We start from the raw sequence: 19,427 nt of genomic DNA, 5'->3' as shown, positions 1-19,427 counted from the left end.
ACTGAGCCATTTTTATTTTTTTTTCGCACATATATGTGAGAAATTACCAGTAACTGCTGCTTCAGCAGTCCTACCTTAGTAATATTAAGCATGCATTTAAGTAAAACAAAGACTAAAATATTAAAATGCCTGTTTAGAAGACTGCTTGAATTTAACCATGTGTTCACTTTCATATTCTTGCTGATCAAAGTCACAATGGTGATTATTTCTTATTCCTTAGAGTCTTATATGAAATATTTTGTGAGTGGGTTATCCATAAGTAACACAGTACATGATACAGACATTGCAATCGAATCAGTGGCATCTACAGAAGTGTACACGGAATGGGTGCTGTGGACTTACTACTACATTTGTCTGGAATATCTATCTTAGGCAAGTTCATAGCATAGATTTGACAGCATTTATGAAAAAGCTTCTTTTCTCAACTCCATCTTTGGAACTAATGAGTCACTTTGAGTCTAGCTCTTAGGTAAAATCCTTCATTGGAAGAATTAAAAGACTGGTTCCAGGATTTTTCTGGAGTTCTGCAAAGTTACATGTTTTTTAAAATTATTTTTTTATTTTATTTAATTTTAGATATAACGGTCCAATTAAATGAAAACAAACATTTATACACAATATTTGGGAATTTGGGCGTCGTTCTTTCCAAACTACTTCCTGCTGGTAAGGGGCACTGTCTTGGGGGATTCGAAGAAGATTCAGATATCCTGGCTGTAGTCTGTAGGGCTCTTTTGTCCAGCTGTTTTGAATGTAGGATCAGCTTGTACTCTGTTTCAGGCGGTCTGGCGTGATCAAACAACATTAGTCTGGAAGGAATCCACATCTTTTCATTTTCTGTGGAAACAAAAATAGAAATCCTTTTCCCCAGTAACCTGTCCTTCAACTTAAATTTTGGAGTCAAAGCATTTTTTTTAATTTAATATATTATTTTACATGTCGATACCAGTCCAGTTCCCTCTCCCTCCCTCCCTCCCTCTCTCCCTCCCTCCCTCGCTCCCTCCCTCCAATCCTCCCTCCCTCCTTCCCTCCCTTTTTACCCTCTCTGCCCTTTCACATGCACTCTAAACACCCTCCCCCTCCCATCCCCCCACCTCAATTCCATATGTAGGGGAGTGCCATCCAGTTGGGGTCATGTAGATGTGACAGGTCCTGTGAAGTAGGGACTACGGTTTCTCTCCTGTCTCTAGATTAAGGCAGTTATCCCTCCATGGGGGATATGTTCGCAAAGTTCTTTTGTGAACCAGGGATATATCCTGGCTCCACTGTCTGATGTCTCTTTGACTGATCAGTCCTTCTGGCTGAGAGCGATAATCAGGGGGGCCTGAGTCAGTCCCATGCTGGCTTCCCAGCTGTCAGTCTAGTGGCCATTAGCTCCTCCTTGTTCAGGTAAGCTGTCTCTATGTATTTCTGCAGCCTGGTCTTGTCCTCTCCATCTGCATCTGGGTTCTACTTCGACTCAGTGTTTATGTATGGGTGTTTGATCCTGTTTTCAACAGGCATTAGTTGAGGGCTCCATGGAGAAGTTAGTTGTTGATCTCACTCTCTGGGAAGGGCATTTATGATAGCCTTTCCACGTAAGCTCAACTTGTTAGTTGGGAGCAGTCTTATAGTTCTCTCAACCTTTCTTTGTGTTCATTTTAAAATTACTTTAAGGCTGTAAAGCTACAAGGAAAAAGGAAGGATAGGCAAGCAGTCAAACTAAACCCCCTCCTTACTATTTCAGACTTGGGGAGTGTTGAGAGTTCTCAGTGTGTAGTTTTCTAACCACATTACCAACTAGGACCAGGACCCAGTCCTGGTTTTATGCGGCTCCATCTCTTGGCATTCATGATGATTGAGTGTACTGAAGTTGCTTTGTTTTTCTTTTAGAAGAGTGATGATGGTGATTAATTCAGTTGATGCATCATTGTCCCAGCCTCACTACTTTAGTAGTTTCCACAAAATGTCTTAAAATAACTAGATACCATTTATATGTGAGAAGTCGGTATGCTTTTGCATATTATCATTCTAACTATATCTGATGCTGTCTTGTCATCCATGTCATCTATAAATACCAGAAAAAAGTCCAAAATGCATACAAAAATTGAATTTTAAATAGATGTTCATTGCCATATATATATATATATATGCATAATCACACATATAAAATATAAATTAAATACCTCGAGAGTACATTAGTTATAAACAGTTTGCCCTCTTTAATGTCTTTCTGACTTTTTCAAATAATTTAATGTAAATTCTATAGCATAACCTCAGTCACATAATGTTCACAGTACAAAATATTAACTGCAATTATTTCTTGAGCTATATTTTTTTCTTGGGAAGTTTTTGTAGCAAGAAATGCTACTTGAGTTTACAGATTTATAAGATCCCTAAGTCTCAAATGCCACAAGCAGAACACTTCAGCTCTTCATGACTCTGATTTGATTATATATATATATATATATATATATATATATATATATATATATATATATTTATAGGCTATGAAGAACAGTAAAAATAACAGTACATCATTAACTGAAATAAATGAGTAGGATTTTTAAACACCTTAAGTGATTTAAGTAGATATCTGCTATTATTTAATACACACAGCTCACTTGCAAGGGGAAGATGTCAATTCTCACTTAAAAGTGAATTTGATGCCACCAGGCTATTCACCTGTATGCTCAGTTCACTGAAGCAGGTCTGGCTGATATAGACCCAGATATGAGTTGAGCTGTGAATGAGGTGCCCTTCAAAATCCTTGGTGTGTGGGTAGCTGAAACATCAATTAGGGCTGTTTGGAATCCATGCTTAGTCTTCCTACTCAGTAGTACCTGGAGGAAAGTAAACTCATTAATATAGTATTGTGATAACACTCTTCCTCCAAAACTTTTTGTAAATGATAAATACTAATTTGAAGCCCTTAGTCAATTGCACTGTGTTCATAAATCTGTCCACTATCATCATTAAGGAATAAGTACCTCTTACTTGGGATTGAATATTATGCAGTAGTTACCATAGTATAGCCATCTTTTCTTAAGCATTCTTTTAAGGATGCCTGGAAGAAAAACTGAAGTTATACTAGGGTTACACTAGAAACAATTACTTTTAAAATTCCAGTTTATGTACCTTTCATAATAATGACATGGTGCCTAAATGTCAAAGTAACTTAATGAACTGCTTGGCCATTTCAGTATCAGGAAACTATTTTATTGATAGTGAATTTTTAAAAGAAGTACTAAGTATATTGGAACATAATTTATCATAGATGAAGAAAATATATTGCATCTAAACATAAATGGTAGAGATTTGAGTTTGGAGTCTGATTCTTTGGACTGGAATCAGACAAGTGCTTCCCCAGTCTGAGCCATAGAAGCATCTTCTGTAAAATTGAAGAAAATGACCTTGACTGACTGTGACTTGTAATAGTGGTTTATAATAGGTATTGATAATGCAGTCTTTGATTTGGTGGCACATAATGAATTGGGAGATGTTAACAGTTTTCAGATTTCTTATCTAGGATATGTGTAAATCTTTTATAACAATGCTAATCTGTATCTCATAATGTTACTTGTACAAAGTATATACATATACATATATTGCCATATATGACAATTTCATACATACACAGAGTGAATTCTGTTCATTGCATCTCTCACCCTCTCTTATCACCATATCCATGCCCTCCTGTTGTCTTGTGATCCACTAAGCCAGGACCACAGCCTTGGAAATGTCTATTGGAGCCCAATAGACTGGACAAACAACTGAAGAAAATTCCTATGTCTCCCTGCTCAATTATTGGCTAAAGATAGATATTGGGATTATTTTCACAATTTCATATTTTGCTGTAATATTAACTAGCATTCATGAAGGGAAGATATTTTCAAGAATTCCCTGAATATGGTGTTAGTTGGGACAACTGGGCAGTCAGTGGAGCCTCTGGTAGTGGATTAGTGTTTATCCCTAGTATATGAATGGGCTTTGGGTGCCTATCCCACATAGAGGGTAATTTCTCAGCCTAGACACATGGAGAAGGACCTGAGCTCTGCCCCAAATGATATGACAGACTTTGAAGACTCCCCATGGAAGGCCTTATCCTCCCTGGGGAACAGAGAGGGGTGGGATAGGGGTTGGTGGGGGGAAATGGGAGGACAGGAAGGTGTGGGAACTGGAATTGTTATGTTTCTAATTTAAATAAAAAAATTATAAAAGAGAGAGAGAGACCAAAAGAAACAGAGAGAGAGAGACAGAGACACACACACACACACACACACACACAGAGAGAGAGAGAGAGAGAGAGAGAGAGAGAGAGAGAGAGGAGAAGAAAAAACCTTTTTAGTATTAGGCTATATTTAAACATCTAGAAAAGTGAAACTGACACTTTTTAAAATAAAAAAATTATTTTGATTATCTAATCACTTTTTTTCCTTTTTAAACACATATGCATGTGTGTGTGTACGTGTGTGTGTGTGTGTGTGTGTGTGTGTGTGTGTGTGTGTGTAAGTTGCCCACAGGGCCAGGAGTTGATGTTAGATGCCCCAGGTACTAGAGCAGCAACAGATTTTGAACTGTGTGACATAGTTGCTGGTGACCAAACTCAGATCTTCTTCAAGATCTCTCCAGTACCTCACACAAACAGGTTTTAATCTAAAATACTTTGTTAAATACAAATAATTACATGTGAAAAGGAAACTAAAAGTTAAGCTCTAAGATTTAGGAAGGTTTTTCTAGGGACTTTTATTTTCTTTTTTAAAAATTTAAATTAAAAACAATCTCATTTTATATATCAATTCCAGTTCCCTCTCCCTCCCATTCTCCTATGTTCCCCATCAACTCCCATCCCACACCTCTTATGATGCATAAAAAGGGTGAGACATTTTATGGGGGATCATCAATGTCTGTCATATCATTTGAGGCAGGGCCTAGGCTCTCTCCCATGTGTCTAGGCTGGGAGAGTATTCCCCTCTATGGGGAATGGGCTCCCAATGTCCATTCATACACTAGGGATAAATGCTGTTTTACTACCAGAGGCTCCATAGATTGCCTAGGCCTCCTAATTGACACCCATGTCCAGGGGGCTTGGTTCCATCCTTTGCTGATATTTTAGCTATCAGTCTAGGGTCTATGAGCCCCCCACCCCTTGTTCAAGGATGGACACAACTAAGAATATAAGCAATAGTGGAGAGGCTACCTTTAATGCCCTTCCCCTATAATGAGATTGATGACTACCTTATATGCCATCATATAAGCCCTTATCTAGAAGCAGAGATCCACATCTAAACGCTGAACCAAATTCCTGGAATACATTTGTAGAGAGGGAGGAGTGATGAGCAAAGGAGTCAAGACCAGGCTGAGGAAACCCACAGAAACAGCTGACTTGTTTGGGGCTTCTTAAAAATTAACATTAGGCTTTTAAGTTTTTGATAGTTTCATGCCTGCATATAAAGTATTTTGTTCATACTTCTGATATCCGCCCTCCTACTTCCCAGCTCCTCTTATTCCATGCCCTTGCTTTCTCAGATGTTACACAGGTAGCCACAGCTGCTCTTTGTTCATGTATTTATTCATGTCATAACCAAAAGATGACAATTTCTAGTACTCTACACCACCTTCCAGTTCTTGTAGCTTTTCCACATGGTTCCATGATGTTCTCTTGGCCTTGGAGTAGATGATACAGAACTCATATCTCAGCACTCGGTTAGTCTCTCTACTTTAACCTTTTATAAGTCTTGTCTTTGTCTCCCACTACTAAAAGAAAACTCTTCTCTGAACAAAACCAGTTGTTGCACTGATTTAGATATTTAGAAAGTGGTTGAATTCTATGTCTATTTAATAAACAATATTATATTGGAAGAACATTATTATTCTAATATTATCCTTAGCCCTGTTTTTGGGGGCAAATTTACAGAGCCAACATATATGCCCTCCCTGATTTAGGCCTGAGATCAAATCAGGAAGCAGTAAGTTACCCCTAGAATTATCATGCCAACTATTACACCAATGGACATTCTCATCTGGCAAATTAATATTGTAGCACACAGTACTGAGTGTACAGCTGGATTAGATTGTTTTTCTTCCCTAATACCCTACATAGAACCTGCTGGTACAATGAATTCTAGCTAGTGGGGAAAGAGCTGCTAACTCAGTTCTAGTTGGTTCTCTGTGTTATATATTCCAAATGTGTTGTGCCTTTAGCAATCAGACATTACCATATACTTCCAGTATACAACAGATAGATGTGACAGTAGCCTGTATATTTTGAGAATTGTTGTTGACTCCTCGGTTAACAATTCATGGGGTTATATCCCACACATGACAACTGGAATTTTGGCTTAAAAACCTATGACCTCTAGGACTAGTATTCTCATTTCCCATCTATGCAGGGTCATTTCACGCAAGTTCCATTATTAATTTTTAGAAACATATTTATTTAACTTTTAAAATATCAAGTTCCTATAACACTCTTAAAATACATCATTAGTTTTGTACCTCACCTTTCTCCAAATTGCTTGGCCTTCTCCCCATTTAAACCTTTCTACCCCCATACTTAGCTTTCTATTTTCATATCATATGTTTTCTACCCCTTCAATTCCCATGTCTCATTCCATCTCAGGATTCTGCTTCCTGTTCACTACAGACACTCACTTCAAATTAAACACAGAAATGTAAAGATTTGAATCTAAAATTTGTGTGAGAAAATAGGGTGTTGGCCTTTCTGGGTTTGGGTTACTCCATTCATTGTAGTGTTTTCCAGTTATAATCTATTCCCCTGAAAGTATTATACTTTTCTTTTTCTTCAGAGGTGGGTAGAGTTCCACTCTACAAATGCACCTGTTTGGTTCTGTTCGGAGACAATCTTCATGTCTCAACCTCTCAGTGATTGGGTTTGCAGGCACGTGGCATCAAGACATCTAAGTCTTAAGATTTTATTTGTATTTATTCATAATTTAAAAATCATAAAAAAATTTAGAGTAAGATACAGTTAATTTATATTAAGTTATGCAAGGCCAAGTTTTAGCACATCTTTTCTTTTTTTATATATTTATTTTCTTCTTATTTTACTTATCAATCCTAGTTCCCTCTCCCTCCCTTCCTCCCTTCCCCCCCCATGGCCCCCGACCACCCTCTCATCCCATTCCCCCACCCCACACCACAGGGAGGGCGATGTCTTCCAGGAGGGATCAACAAAATCTGCCAAGTCATTTGGAGTAGGGACTAAGTCCTGCCACCTGCCTCTAGGTTAAGGGAATATCCCTCCATAGAGAATGTAGCACATATTTTCATACAGGATTAGCTTATATGTATCTTACAACCAATAAGTAGCTTATCTTTATTATTATTGTTATTAATTTATTTTTGTCTTATTTTACATATTCATCCCAGTTCCCTGGTCCTCCCTTCATCCCTCCTTCCCTCCAATGCCCCACTCCACAGGGAGGGTGGTGCCTTCCAGGCGGGGTCAACAAAATCTGTCATGTCATTTGGAGTATGGCCTAGGCCCTCCCTCCTGCCTCTAGGTTAAGGGAGTATCCCTCCATGGGGAATGTGCTCCCAAAGTCCTTTTGTGCATTAGGGATACATCCTGGTTCCACTGTCAGAGGTCCCTTAGACTACCCAAGTACCTGATCTTTGATGAGTTCATAAAATTTATTGTACATTTTACAGTATGCAACTAGAATAATAAGGGCAATGAATTTTGATATTGTACAACAAATTATAAAATGAAATTTAGATGACAAAAATATCAGTATCCTTAAGCAATTTATCACATCCTATTTTTGAGATTATAATTATAACATTTCACCCTCTTCTTTTGTCTCTAATTCCCCCATAAATTCCCATTATCCTTCAATTTATTCCATCTTTTTCACAGATTGTTATTGCATTCATATACATTTCAAAATATAGCCTGCTCAGTCTGTGTAAGTTTACTAGCATGTATATTTTCAGAGATGTCCATTTGTCACTGGACAACCAATTGGTGAGCTCTTCTTTTAGAAGGATTTTCTCCCTTGGGGCCTAGCTTTCCTAGGTTGCTTGTGTAAAGTTGAGCTCTTGTGGCCTTTTCCCTGTCTACTTTGGCATGTTCATTGGTATCTTCCTTGTTCATCTCATGTTTGTTCAGTCATGTGGGTAAGATTTTATGGGTGTATCTACTAAGTGATTCCTACTCAACAAGGAGGAAACCAAGTATGTCACTGGAAACCTAGCTAAAAGTTCACAGACATTAGAGTCTACAACCCTTGATTTATTAAACCAGAATAATCCCTAAGCACAAACTATAAAAATTTGTTCATATACCTATAGATAAAGGTAATCTTCACACCTCAACAAGGAACTTCTCTTTGTCTCAAGCAATGACCATTATAGAAAACCACAACCAACTAGAATCCAGGTGCTAAATCCCAAAACACATATCTACAAAATACTTCTGCACCCAGGGCTCATGGAACATTGATGAAAAAGGAGCAACACGACTGTAAGAACCAGAGAATGATGGCGTTTTCTGTAAGATTATGTCTCCTAGTAACATCATATCCTATTTTTAATACAAGTGAACTTCAATACTAATTACATCAAATATTGAATCTTTAGCAAAGTATAATAAAAATTTCCAAGGTTTTATGCACCCTCCCATTCCCCGCCCCACTCCACAGGGAGGGTGGTGCCTTCCAGGAGGCACAAAATCTGTCAAGTCATTTGGAGTAGGGATTATGCAATCCCTCTGTTTTTTCATTTTGTTCATTTAGTCTTGTGCCAATTCACTACTGAGTTCATTTACCTTTTTTTCCATCTACTCTGTGAAGAAATTGGGTCATAGATTCCCTTTCCCTATGTTACTGGATGGGAATAAAGCCCTGTTAGCATGGAAACAGTCAATTTTCTGATAAGGTTTATCAAGCGAAGCTTTCATTTAGCTTGTGTGATAGACAAACATAACTGACACCACCTATAAACTAATAGCCGTATTTATGAGTCAAGTTAAACACTGAGTAATAACATGCATCCTGGAGGCTGCATTTAAATGCCTATATGTAACTTTCGCCATAGCCCTCTTCCAGCTTGCTTTACTATGAGGATTGCACTTTCCAGTCCCAACAACTGGAAGTCCTCACTACATTCATTATTAGATCCCTTGCCTTCAGCTGCTGTTTCCCACACAGTTTCTTCCTGTAGAAATGACACAGTAAGTGGATGATTTCCATGGCTCTTTACATTACTCCCTTTATGTGAGGACACAGTCTCTAGCTCTCTGTGTCTACCTAATAACTCTTTTGGGTTGCTCCCATGAGTATACCAGTTCTTCACTGCAGTCTCTGTGCTCTGTGCTGACTGAGCTGAGGAGTCCAATTCTCTTAAAGATTCTACTGTGTACAGTGAGTTACTAGCACAGATCCAGAACAACTGATAACATTTTATACCTCCTGAGGAATCCAATCATTTTCCTTCTTTTGAATGGTGTATTGCTATTTTGAAAGGGAGAGAAATACAATCACAGAAATGCCACCCCTAATTTAGAATAAAATTTCTGCAAAAAAGCATTTCATTTTTTCCCTTTAATAAGAATTGGTGACACCTGTGGGCCTGAGAAATAATCAAACAGAATGTTAATTTTGAGGGTTTCACAACTCAACCACACAGCTGTTGTTTAACCCTTGTGGATTATTGGGCACTTACATAACATGCAATGTAATTCTAGATAGTATCTCTGTAATATAAAATCAAGATATTCCAGGCATGAAACAATCCCAGCTACATGTAGGTATTATAAACAAGATGAATGGAGGCAAGATAGCAGTGTGATGCCTGATTTGTGCTTTGTATTCTTCCTCAGGATGATAGCTCATCAAGCCACTTTCCTAAACTTCCCAATACTTAACTAAACAATGTAAAAACGCCCAACCTATTATCAAATTTGGTAACCAAATTCAGTGTTCTTACCCTGTCCTTCCCAGTTTTTCCTCACCTTTTATTTTTGTTCCTTACAGGTAAATTGAAATTTAAAATATCCTCCAAAATGTGACATGAAAGTAAAATTACCTTTAGATTTCACATAAATTTCTCAACCAAGTAAATTTATTCATGCAGTAAATTCAATAAATATTAGCTTATTGATCCATGCTTTGCCAAAAATTGTTTGGGATCCAGCAGGAATAAGGCGAACATTATTTTTGAAGATTCAGTAGTTTCTTTGTATTGACAACATCCTATAGGGAGTAGGGTAGATAACACAAAAGCACACAGGATAGTAAACCACTTAAGAAGATGCTATTTGTTGTAAGTAAAGAGGAATAGAAACTGAATCAATGGTGAAAGGAAATTCACTAGATATTTGAACTTATAGAATCATGTGAGAAAGAACTGTAGGCACCAGGTTTAGTGTAAAAGTCGAAGATGAAATTAACTTTGGTGCTAAAAGAAATAAAGAGATAGCTGACCTGAACAAGGATGAGCTAATATGCCCCCCCCCCCCGAGACTGATAGCTGGGAAACCAGCATTGGACTGACTCATATCCACTGTACATAGGTCTCAGTTAGAAGGCCTGGGCAGTCTAAGGGACCTCTGACAGTGGAACCAGAATGTACCCCTGGTGCACAAAAGGACTTTGGGAGCACATTCCCCATGGAGGGATACTCCCTTAACCTAGAGACAGGAGAAAGGGCCTAGTCCCTACTCCAAATGACTTGACAGATTTCATTGACCCCTCCTGGAAGGAATCATTCTCCCTGTGGAGTGAGGGGGGATGGGATGAGAGGGAGGTAGGGGGACATGGGAGGGAGGGAGAGAGGGAAGGAGGAAGAGGGAACTAAAATAAATATGTAAAATAAGAAAATATTAAAAATGAAGATAAAGAGGACAAGGTAGTGAGCAGTGGTGGTATTCAGTGAGCCTGGCAGAGCTGGATGCTACATGCCTCAGCCTGTGTAAGAGTTTGGATCTTATTCAAAATAGGAGAGAAGCTGTTGTAGAATTTAAAAAGAAAAGTGATAAAGTCAGATTTGAAAATATTTTCTAAATACTATAGGAATTTTGTGGTTAAAATTTCAAAAGAAATATAAAAAGCTATAATGGGGAATATTCTTCTATAATGGGGAATGTTCTTATGTATATATGTTTCTCTTATTGGTTCATGAATAAAACCTGATTGGTCAGGAGAGTCAGGAAGATACACCAGGATAGGATATGAGGAGACTGCTGGGAAGAGAGGCAGAGAGGTGAGAAAGGAGAGACTCAGTGCTGCAGATGGAGTAACATGCAAGATTATAGATAAGCGACAGCCTAGTGGCAATATATAGATTAAGAGAAATGGGTTAATAATTAAGACAGAGTTAACCAGTAAGAAGCCCTAGCCATTGGCCAACAGTTTAGTATTTATTATGTCTCCCTATACTTATTTGGGGCTGAAGGCAGGACAGTGGCCTTCTTCTTCAGAGCTACTGGGAATTCACTGTGGCAATTTATCATATTATGGTATAAATTTGTGCTGAAGTAGGTAAATGAAGAGAATTGGGCAGATTCTAAACACATTTTGGAAATTGAAATAATGCGCATTCTTGACTGCCTTTATATATGTGTTAGGGCAGGAGCACCAAAAATCATTGATGGACATAATGATATTAGGTGATCCGGGGCTTGGGTAGATAGATGTTGACACTATTCTTGAGGCTGCAAAACCCTTGTAAGAACTGCTCTAGGTTGATTAAATAAGCATTGGATATTAGCTTGTTTGATGAAGAAGCCTGTGATATGGACTGAAAGATGGGCATCAACAGCACATAGATATTATTTAACATCTGCATTGTCACAGGGAGAGAAAATGAGAATGAAGATAGCTAATAATAGTAACATAAGTTTACAAGATGGTGATTTCTGAATCATTGATATAAATATAACTTGTAAAGAAATTGGGTTTGCTATTTGCCAAATGAGGCTGAGTCATCTACATTTCTAATAGCAGTTATAAAATTCTAAATTTTCTTTAGCATGACAATTCATACTAGGTTTAGCTACCATGGTGTGGGCTGTGGGTCAATCATGTGTTTCCCTAATGAGCATGAGTTTATCCATCTCTGTATATTCTGGCTTGTATTTGTTTACCTTTTTGGAAATTATGGTGGTTTACTTTGTTTATTGGACACAATATAAGGTCACCTGAGAAGAATCTCATGACATTATGCTGGCCTGGGATACTTGTGAGTGTATATCCTATGGGCATGTCTGTAGTGGGGATTTCTGTGGACTTATCTGTGGGGAAATATCTGTGGGGGTATGTACTATGGGCATGTCTGTAGGGATACCCTGTGGATGTGACTTTGGGGGATGTCTTATGAGCATGTCTTGACAGGATTTTCTAATTTCACTAATGTCTGTGGGAAGATTCAACATGTGTGGACATTACATTTTAGTAGGCAGGGGTCTTTGAGAGATATGAGTGGAGAAACTCTGCTATGCATCAGCAGGCAATCATCCAAGTATACACACCTTCATTTTTATCTCCTTTTGATGCAGATGCAGTGTGGCTGGCACTTTTAACTCCTTCAGGCTTGTCTGCTCTGATGGGACAGACTTCACCATCAAATTGTGAGCTGAAATAAATCTTTTTCCACTGTAAATGTTTTCTTTGTTTGTTTCAGAATATTTTATAATATCAACTGAAAAAAACCATGACAAATATATTTTAAAAGTTTAGTCATTTATAATGAGTTTGTTTATTTTCTTCTTACTATTTTTTGAGACTTCTTAAAAACCTGACTACAAATTCTTTTCCAATTTTATATTTAGCAAATGTGTTCCTTTTTCCTCCCCTTCTGTTTTCTTTTGTTCTCTTAATTTTCAAAAGAAGGGGGAAAATATTAGAACAGCATTATTTATGTTGGATAACACTGGAACAAACCAAATGTTCACCAAAAGCCATCATTTTTTAAAGTAGTGTGTCCACACAATTGAATACTCCACAGCACTGATGAGTGAGATAGAACCAATGAGGAATTCTATAATAGTTTCACTCACTTAAAGGAAGACATAATAAACAATAATTTGTAGTATCACAATACTTATTAATAAGGCAAGAAATGTTGAGAGAGAAGCTGCATGTTCCTCTTATGCCAAACCAGCATATATTAAAGCACACTGATTGTGATAGTTGACCATATTTTGCTTACAAAAACCAAAAAACAAATAAAATCCCCTAAAGTTTCATGTGGCTTCATCTAATACTGCTAATGAACTGAAATATTCTGCTCCCCAAATTTGTGATATCCCTTTAAACCATAGTATTATTTGTAAAGTTTATTCTAAGTTATACTAAATGATATCCTAAATACAATTCACTAATGAGGTTGAGCCCAGGACCCCAAGGTTTCCTCTTTTAACACACAGTATAAGATTTAGAACACATTTTAGAAGGAATTTGAGAAGCTAGAGTCAAGTGATGATTTAAAGTATTTGGAAAGCTTTCTCAAAAGTCAGAAATCAATATTAGCGTTAAAATTGTTTACTGTCTGATAAAATCCTGTTTTTAAGCAACTATTTACAACACCCCAACATATGAAACAGATGTATATGCATTTATAGAAAGAATGTAAAGAAATCACTGTGCCATTAGCCATAAAAACACAGCCTTAATTATATGAAAAACAAACAAATAAACAAAAACAATTACATACATATTTCTTTCCCTGGAGGGAGGGGAAGTTCTAATGTATAGATTCAAGATAAACTCTGCATTCCATACAGCCAGCTGAATCCAAGTGACCTCTCCTTGGCAAATGAAACTCACATAATTTTTCTGCAGCCTTTGATAATAGGAATTATCTTTTCTTCATATTAGCTATATTGTTTATTTTATTCAGTACAAGCTGCGAATTTAGCATCTTCAGAATGTATCTACCAACCACAATGAAATAGTCTGTGGCATTCAAGTCTGACTCTTTTGTATGTAGGAACCCTACTGAGTTGCAAATACCCATTAAAAATGTCCCTTTAAATGACTATAATGACAGAGGAGTTGAGTAGTCAGTGAAATTTTCTATTATTTTATTTTGTGTGTATTTTCATTAATAATGTATTGATATAAAGGATAAAAATGTTTTACCTATACAAATTTGTGTCTGTAATTTGTACTCTGAGCACAGACATATTGAGGATGCCACTCGGCAGTACTGATTGAATATTTATTTAAACAAATATCAGTGTAACCCAACTAGCTGGAAAAATCCATGAGTTTGGCTTTGATAGCAGAGCATTTCTTAACAATTTATGTGTGCATGCAAATGTTTAGTGCTTTGGATATAGGCTAAAGTATTTGCTTTATATGTATTATTTTGTTTGAATACAAGAAAGCTGCTTTGATTTGTATGTTTCCCCCTTATAGAATTGTTCCAAGGCTCTGTCAGAGATCACGTAGAGTAATTTTTCCCATCAATCTTTGCTGTGCAGCCATGCACGAATGCAGTAGGAAAAAGGGGGCAGAAATCAAATCACTTAATTGCAGCATTTTTCATCTACATCTTTTGTTTTATGGTGGTAAAGGCCCCGGAGTAGCCTACCATGATTCATGGCTGTCACTGCTGCCGTTAGCAGTTCAATCCTTCATTCTAGGCATTTTGGTACTGAAAGTACCTACACAATTACTTTGATGAATATGACTTGTTTGTTTTTTCCCCATTTTTAGCAGAGAGTGGTTGTGCTTAATACAGACATTTAAATAAGATAGTATTCCATGCTCACTGCATCTGCACTGTATTTCAAAAGTTGTGTGTTGATCTTAACTCACAGTACCATTGTCTCCCAAGTATTTAAGTTTGCTGAGCTCATGGGCTTTTGCCTCCTTTTTTATGTTGGTATAATGTGAAGGCCTTAAAATAACCCCCACTCTATATAAAAGGAATAACTCACCTTTAAAGATCTTTGGGGCTATGACAGATTCCCACCAAACCTCATTTTTTTAAAAGTCATTTCATGAGTGTGACATTACAAAGCCAGTAAACTAGTATGCCTCTGCATTTATGCCTAGTTGATCATAAAATAATAACAATTTTGGAAATATATGCATGCATCTTAGAAAGTGACTTACAGTATTTGCATATTTGTAGAAAATGTCCGTGATGTCAGCAGGGGCTCTGAGAGTAGCTAAATGAGCTAGCTTTTCAGAAATTGCTGTTTTATCAGCTATGCACTGTCAGCACAAAATGCAACCTCTTTAAGAAAGAGACAAGAAAAAGGCAAATGATTTAATTTCTTCATTAGATTCTTCCACTGAATTACTGTTATACCTAGCAGCAAAGAACCACATTCTATAAGCATAAGGAAAACTCTTCAAAACTCATTTTTCATTATTGAGACCCACCCACAAACCCAAATGCAAGGATTTAATGTTCTATGAACAAAGGGGAAAAAAGTGGCAGCTTATCAACACAATTATTGGTACCTTGGCTGAAACTCACAATTCTGTTTTGACTGCCTTTTTTTATTCATTCTTTACTTTGTTTATTGTGGCTACAAACTCTCTATATATGTTCTGTGTAATGAGTTCATGTTTAATAAGTGTATATAGCTTGAATTGCTTGGATATAGGACATGTATATTATTATGCAACAAAAGTTACCAGTGTTCTTTATAAATGTCAAAAGATGTTAATTAACTTGTTCACTCCGGATGTTGAAAAAAGATTCATCTCACACATGAGTAAGTTAACCTTGGAAGTGTAAAGTCCAATATATAACCTTAAAACAATGATCACTAAACTAATTTTAACATCTGAATCCAACCACATTTTAAATATACAAGATGTATATGGTTACATCAAATAATTAGGTGGTCAATGCTTCAAATAAATAAAAAAAATGAAGAATTTCTACTCTTCCTTTAATTTTAATAGGAAACTAGGAGAGAATGCAACAATTTTAAATTGTTTTAATCTGGATTTATTTGTTGAACTCTTTAGTGTATATTAAAATGACTCAACTTTAGGTCAAATATTATACTTTACGATGGAAATTTTCTCTGAAAATACTACTTTTAGAACTGTACTTGTCAGAATTCAAATAAACACATTTTAGCCTAAAATGAGAAGATAGCTAAAGAATTAATCATCAAAGTAGTGAAACACTTGCTCTATTCCTACAGAACATATGAGAGACATAAAAATGTGATTCCAATTATTCCCAGCAATGCAATCATGCAAATAGTTTCAGTGAAGAGGAATATATTTTAATAGTATTTTTGGTCAATGTTTCTCTTTCTCTGATGAACATCAAGGATGAATATGTTAAGTGTGCATGTTAGAAATATGTAAGTGCCACTGTTTTCAGGATCTACTAAGAAGGAACCATTTGATAGTTATGTTACGTACTCTAAAAGAAACTAAGAACATAATACTCTTCGAAAATACTACTTTTATTATACTATAAAAAGATTTTAGCATGCCAGATGCACAACTTTAACTCCAGAGAAAGAAATTCCCACTGATAAATTTAGTAAAAATAAAGCCTGGTTAGAGGTCAAGGAGTAAAAGATTCATGGATCTTTCTAATGGAGGAATCAAATAGAAGGGAGTGGTAAATTTTTTCTCAAGTTAGGATCACTGTATGTCATCTTTACTACTGAAAAAGGTACTTGTGCTTCCAAATTCTTATTATTTTTTCCACTTTCTTCAAAACTTGTTTTGTGGACAAAATCATGGATGGTAGTTATGTCAGGTGCAGTGCTGTACAATCAGAATCAGAGGCAGCTTATGGTTCGTCACTCCTTCTGAAGAGTTACCAGAGGTCCGTTCGCAGCTCTAAATGTTGAATTGCCAGAAGGAGTGATCCTAGGTGCTTGGGACAAATATCAACAAACCTAGTGCTATGTAAGGGAGTCTGGATTGCTTATTGTAAGGCCCCTGACTTAAGCATTAGATAACAGCTGTCACACAGCTAAAGGCTAGAATTGAGTGTTGGGCACAGTTTCTACAGATAGAATGTACATACTTTCTTGAAGCGGAGTTCCTTTTGTACACAGAAGTTATGGTACCCTTCCAGAAGAGAGTGTAGTGTGCAGTTCTGAAAACAGGCTTTGACCTCTGTGTTTCATTCTTTTTGACTATGTCCACAGAGCTAATGTTCTTGAATATTATTTTGTATCATTTGCACTGACAATCTTTTGATTGTGGCATTCTCCAAATTCCTTTGTCTTTCTTTCCTCCTTCATCTCATCTTTGGCTGCATGCCCTCACTTATGATAAAATCTCACCAATAAAGCTTATTATTATAAGCAAATATTTTAACTTACACAAGATACTTTAGGAAGTCTGAGTGATCACATTTATTGACCCAGACATACAGAAATTATATGAATAATTTTGAAATTTAAAAATATATGAAATCAATTAATTATAATTAATGATGAAATAACCATGTTGTCCCAAATAATCACTTCTTATGGCAACATAATCTGAAAAGTGGGTTATCCTAAGTAATAAAACCTGAGATTTAACTGAATTATATTTTTGTAGGATGAAGTGTTTTGTTATCACAAAATATAACTCAGGAAGACTTTATAACAAAAGGTAGAGTTTTCATTAAAAACATTGAATGAAGCCTAAATCAGCTATTGAATAATTGAATAAATCTTTAAAAGAAAATCAGTTCATGTTATTATCTGTAAATGTAAATAAATATAGAACGGTTAATTAAGTGCATACATGAGAAATGAGTGTGCATCCTGGCCTGCTTAAAGCAGGCCATGGACTTTGTTGTTATTTCGAAAGACAAATTTCTTTTTTAGTCATGAAATATGCCAGGAAAGGGTAATAAATAGGGCTATTGTGTAATGCAAAATAGTTCTCTTCTGTATGCTTCTTCTAACAATACAAACATGGCTTTATAATAATTTAACCCTATTAGAGTTTTAAAGGTAGTTCTTATTGAGACAATTCCTTTTAAGATTTCTTGTTGTTTCTCATTAACTTTGGAATGCTTATATGTCAGGGTTGGGGGTAGCAGAAACAGGAAGGGAATGAGTTATAAACTCATGAAATCTCATTCTTTATTTGAGTTGCACAAAGCCCCAGCTCCAATCATTTAATTCTTGGCTGTGTTATATGCAGCATCAAATGTGCATGCACTGTTTCACATGGAGAAGCAACGTTAGCGGTCTTAAAGAAGTGTCATATTTTTCAAAACACAAGGTCCCAGGTAGCAAATCACATATTTAATTTTGTGAAAGAATAAAGTTAGTTTAGTACCCAGCCTAAAGCATTTAGTATTACTTTTTTTCTAGTATTTTACTCTTTTTTTTCCTGACCTTTCAGTCTGCAAGGAACTTCAGGTGCTTGTGCTTAAAGGCTTTTTTTTGTTGTTGTTGTTGTTGTTTTGTTTGTTTTCAGAATAATATCTGAATTTTGCCATTTCTCCTATCACGAAACTGTTCTGTACTCTAAGATTTTTGCTTACCACCACCTAGAGATGGGGAGATAGTCCTCCTACCCAGAGGCCTTCGTCAGAGAACCGATGTCCTTTAAGTGAAGGCTGGCCACCAACACTACCTTAGAATTGCATGAAGCTGTTAAAATTCATATTTTTTTCCTAAACCACATTCAGGCAGATTTTACAGAACTTGAAATGGACACTGCACTTTTGTATATGAAATAGAACTTGAGTACTTCCACTTGTTTCAGTTTGCTGATGCCAGAAGCAGTGGCATTGCACACACAATTTAGAATCTTGTTATGAGGATAAAATGCACACAGACTGAACAAAACCACACAGCATTTGATAAAGTTTAACACATCATTCAAAATGCTTATATTGGATGGGATGGTCTTTCACACGTTACATTCTAATTAAGTAGAATAGTAAATCAAAGCATGTTGGATATTTTGTGAGGAACAGCTGGATTAGAGTGTGCTTGAGAATATGGGTTGGTGTCTTGAATGTGTTTTGGCAGGCTGCCCACATTGGTACAGGGCACTGGAATGTTTAATAATTTCAGTGAAAGTTAGCTTTCCATGGCTTACAACCTGCTTAATGCAGGGGAGAGAGCTTGTAACTGTTTTGCCATCTCATTGGTGTGTGATGTGGAATAATCACCGTGGTTACCTAACACTGATGGAAACCCTGAGAAGCCAGGGGAAGGGAACTGCAAATCTGACTGAATGCGGGCATTTCACATTGCGAAATATGTGTGACCCACTAAAATGAGGTATCGACTAATTCAGGAAGAAATGTTATATGGCCTTAATGTTCATCTTCATCCACACCATAATGAGAAGGATTAGACTGCCTTGCATATGTGGAATATTTATTTCAGCAATACAAGAAAATGTATTCCCCTAATATTTTTTTTCTGTATGCACAAGGCCCTAAATTTTACACATGTGATTAATGTTTTAATTTGCTGTTCTAGTTGGATACAAGTTTACCATACAGCATAAATTACTTACAAAGAAATGTGCTTA

Source organism: Phodopus roborovskii, unplaced genomic scaffold (assembly GCF_943737965.1).
Source record: "Phodopus roborovskii unplaced genomic scaffold, PHOROB, whole genome shotgun sequence".
In the NCBI taxonomy this organism is placed as follows: domain Eukaryota; kingdom Metazoa; phylum Chordata; class Mammalia; order Rodentia; family Cricetidae; genus Phodopus; species Phodopus roborovskii.
This window is presented reverse-complemented; position numbering follows the sequence as displayed.